The sequence below is a fragment of the Delphinus delphis genome, chromosome 5, assembly GCF_949987515.2.
Source record: "Delphinus delphis chromosome 5, mDelDel1.2, whole genome shotgun sequence".
Taxonomy (NCBI): domain Eukaryota; kingdom Metazoa; phylum Chordata; class Mammalia; order Artiodactyla; family Delphinidae; genus Delphinus; species Delphinus delphis.
Genome location: NC_082687.1, coordinates 32,700,326 through 32,704,785, shown reverse-complemented (window position 1 = coordinate 32,704,785; position 4,460 = coordinate 32,700,326). Strand labels below are relative to the sequence as shown.

Genomic DNA, 4,460 nt, shown 5'->3' with positions numbered 1-4,460 from the left:
TTTCTCTATATGTCTTTTCTAGTTGAGCTGCCTAGATTGACTGATGTTATTGCTTTGTAATCCCAAATTTGATTAGAATATTCTGACAAAGTTAAGTAGAAATTATGTATTTACCCGCAACTTACTACCAGTGTCATCTACATGCAGTGTATCTTTCTCTACACTCTCAGCAAAGCTATTAGCACCTTCTACTAAGGCACATCCTTATACGTGTTCAGTTCTTCACGTTTTCGAAGCACTTTCACATAAATCTTTTCACCTGAGTCTTATAATAACATGTGAAATAAATAGTTCTGATATTATTACGCATTCAGTTCAAGTGATTAAAGAACTTGCCTCAAGTCATATGGCTCAGAGCCAAGTGGCAAATCCCAGGTTAGACTCCAAAACGCCTTAGCTTCTTTTCAGTATAAGACCTCCTCTAACTGCCTACACAGCTTATTTAAAAAAAAAAAAGTTAGAAAATGAACACAATATGAAAAGATAATTCGGTAAAAAGTAACTCTCATGGTATCTATTTTTTGAGAATCTGACTGAAATTCTAAAATGAAGTTATCAAAAAACACTGTCTTGTTCACATAAAATATTTTGTAATAGAGAAAATAATAAATATATCCGTCAAAAATCACTTAATGAAAATCTGCTGTAATCCTTGCACTAATACACAGATTGTTGTACGCAAATGCTCATTCTTCAAAATTTTTCTACTTTGAAGAGATTTCAATAACATCTGTAACTTTTGAAGAATACTATTTATTAGTGCCTATGCAAAATCATAATAGTAAAACTCTGAATCAACATAGAGCTGAATTTTGAAACCTGAGAATATTTCATTTTATAGATATTTTTCTTTTAAAAACTAGAATTGTTCTTCAACTGAAACCCTTCCTGCTGGGGATGGCCTTTTTCTCAATGGGCTCCAGCAGAATGAGAATGGCAGCATCGTCGTTCTCATCAAAGAGACGAAAATGGGAGAAGTCCAGCTCGTACTTGCACCACTCACTCTTCACAAAGTTCTCAGAAAGCACAAAGATGGTTTTGTGGCTCTTTTCAATGGAGTCAATGATATTGTCGATAATCCACTTGCCAGGAATGAAGTCCCACTTGTGAAGACACAACTTAAAGGGAGGTCTGAAGTGCTCCAGCTCCTGGTGGGTTCTCCACCCAGTAGGAATCCCGTTCACTGTAGGACACAAAGGCGTCATAGCAGATGTCCCTGCGGGGAGCCTTCCTGGGCTTCCTCTTGGCCTGGAGCCAGGCCCACATCATCTTCATGTACCACAGTCCGTGGAAACGGTGGCACAGAACTCCCACGAGCAGGAACGACAGGAAAAGGGCACAGCACACGGCAGACACCACAGCTGCCCTGTGGCATTCAGAAGGCGAGAGCCGGGTGTCCCGAACCCGCTGGCCCCGCACGGAGGATGGAGAGTCACACAGGTATTCTTCTGGCCAGTCGATCAGGACCTGGGCCAGGGCCTGCTGCCCCTGTGTGAAAGACAGGAAGTCACAGGAGCAAACGAAACTGTTGCCACCAGCTTCCAAAATCTTCAGTTTTTGAAAAGAATCAAGTTGCTCCTTAGAGAAAGTTTTATTTTCTTGCTTACTTTCCAAGAAGAAGGAAGTACCTGGGAGCATCTTCGACATGTACCTGAAAATGTAAAGTTCTTTAAGATGTGACAAAATAAAAGACTATATTGCTAACATCTAATATGCCTAGTGTCTGGGAAACATTGAGTGTTAGATTGTATAGTTTGACACTGGATAAATTCAAGTATGTTACCTTTTCTGACCACTGGTAAGAGTTAAGTAAAGAACCAAGTGTACACTGACAAAGATCAATGTTAGTCAGGTTTTTCTAGAGAAAGCAACATTGTCCCGAGTTTACAGATTATTTTGTCTTAAAATCAAAGTATGTAGGGAGAACCTTTGAACTGACTGTTTCAGTTATGCTCCAACCATCAAATGTTCACTGAGGTCCGAGTATCCTGTGGATTTTAAATATTGAGAAGGGAGATATGGTATTAAGCAAGTTTTGGCAGTTTCAACTGTGAATATCTTTAGTTAATATAAAAGCATGTTTTTAAAGTTCTGTCATTGTGGAAAATTCTCATAGCTAAGCTCTGTTGTTATTACAGTTTCTGTTGGGCCTGGTCTTATCATGGAATTGCAGCCATCCCATTTTCCATTTTCCTGAAGTACAGTCTTCCAGTTCTATATTCAATAACTGATTTTCAAATCTTATTGTTTAGTTACTTCAACTTGTTTTACTATTAGTTTTTTCACTGTGGGCCTGAGTGTAAGAGTGTATTCTGTTACTTGTGATCTCATATGAAGAGCAGTATTTCTGAGTTCTAAATATTTTGGAAACTTGAAAGATTGACAAAACCTTTCAGAGTGAAATTGACCTCTTTATATGTGGTCAAAAGGTACAAATTTCCAGTTATAAGATATATAGTTCTGGGAATGTAATGTACAGCATGGTGACTATAGTTAGTAATACTGTTTTAGTAATACTGTTATTATACCTTCAAAAGTTGCTAAGAGTAGATCTTAAAACTTCTCATCACCAGAAAAAAATAGTAACTATGTGAAATGATGGATTTTAACTAAACTTATTGTGATGATTATTTCACATTATATATACATATATCAAATCATTATGTTATACATCTTAAACTAATACAATACTACACGTCAATCATATCTCAATAAAACTCGGGCAGGGGGTACACATTGAGATACCACTACATGCCCACTAGAAAGGCTAAAATGAGAGACTGACAATACCGACAATACCGAGGATGTAGAACAACTGAAACTCTCATACATTGCTGCTGGCAATGCAAAACAATACACCCACTTTGGGAAAGTTTGACAGTTTCTTATCAAATTAAATATGCACTTAATGAAGCAACAATCTCAATCCTAGGTAATCACCCACGAGAAATGAAAAAATAAGTCCACACAAAAGCATGTACTTTATTCAGAGCTAGAAATGACCCAAATATCTATCATCTCATGAACAGATAAAGAAATCGTTGTATGTGTATATGATAGAATACCACTCAACAATAAAAAGGCAGAGCTGCTGAAATATGCAAGAATATTGATGATCTGAAAAGAATTATACTAAGTGAAAGAAGTCAGACACAAACAAATACATACTATAGAATTCATTTAAATGAATTCTACACAATTCATTTAGATTTAAATTCTGCACAAAGCAAAACTATGACAGAAAGCAGGGGTATCAGGGAGCCGGGTTGGAGAGGGGATTGATTGCATAGAGGCATATGGGGACTCTTGGGGGTGATAGAAATGTTCTGTATCAGGATCGCGATGGTGGTTACATGACTGTATCTCTTTGTCAAGTTCATCAAACTGTACTTTTTATATTGATAAATTTTATTATATATAAATTATATCAATAAAACCAACTTTAAAACATCCTCTTCTCTCCAAGAGCAAAGGATGGATATATCAGGCCTCCAAAATGGAGAAGCTAACCTTTTGCTTGCCTTTTAGAGAAGGAAGGAGAAAACACCTAATTTCTCTAGCAGGCCATCCTGCCTTGCTTATAAAATGTCTCCTTTTACTTTAATAAGTTCACATTAATTTCTCTCACTTGCAACAAAAAGAGACCTGACTAAAATATTTCCTGATGGAAAGAAAATTGTTTCTTAAGTAACTCAGGAAGTCCAAACTACCTAGAAATATAAAATCTTCTAATATCATATTCAGATGGTTTTATCCCTTCTGGAATGCTCATTTTCAGCTTTCTGCCTTGGAATACCACTCCATGTGTAATCAGAGCAATTCATCACCCAAATTTTACAAAGTCCATTCCAGGACTAAACTCATCAGACTATAATGATTCCAGAAATTAAGATATTCCTAGTAAGAATGGTCTAAATGTTCATTTTTTTAAAAAAGAAAGGAAGAAAGAAGAAACAAAGACCAATAAAATCTCTTAGAGTAAAACTGACTGCTTCATCTGTCAGCCCAAGTGACTGATCTTCTACATTGATTTCAGACTTCTTGGTACCTAACTCCAAGGATTGGAAGCATCAAACTTAAGTTAATTCAGAACAGAAAGTCCATAAAAGTCTTGGTTTTTTTTTTAATTTAGAGAATCTGTGAATATTTCAGGAATCTAAAACTTGGGAAAATGAAAAAAGAGAGGGAAAGAGACTTTACTTCAAGTTCTCTGATGCACTATCCCAGATGCAAAGGGCCAAACCATGAAGATGATATATGAGGTAAGTTTGTATAGGTTAGGTCCAAATATACAAAACTCTCAAGGGCAATTCAAATAACTTTCATCTGTTGCAAGACTGGTGGTAGATGATAGAAAAGGAGATTTCAAATTCACACACAGCTGCTGAATGTGGCTGGATGTAAATTTCATGAGGTCATGGACTTTGTTCTCCTTTGTGCAAGGAAGTATTCCCAGCCCT

The 4,460-nt window shown here is 36.5% G+C and overlaps 1 pseudogene; it reads right to left on the bottom strand.

The window, feature by feature from the left end:
- Positions 1–201: 201 nt before the first annotated feature.
- LOC132425336 (toll-like receptor 2) lies at positions 202–1,691 on the bottom strand (annotated as a pseudogene).
- Between the last annotated feature and the right edge of the window lie 2,769 nt (positions 1,692–4,460).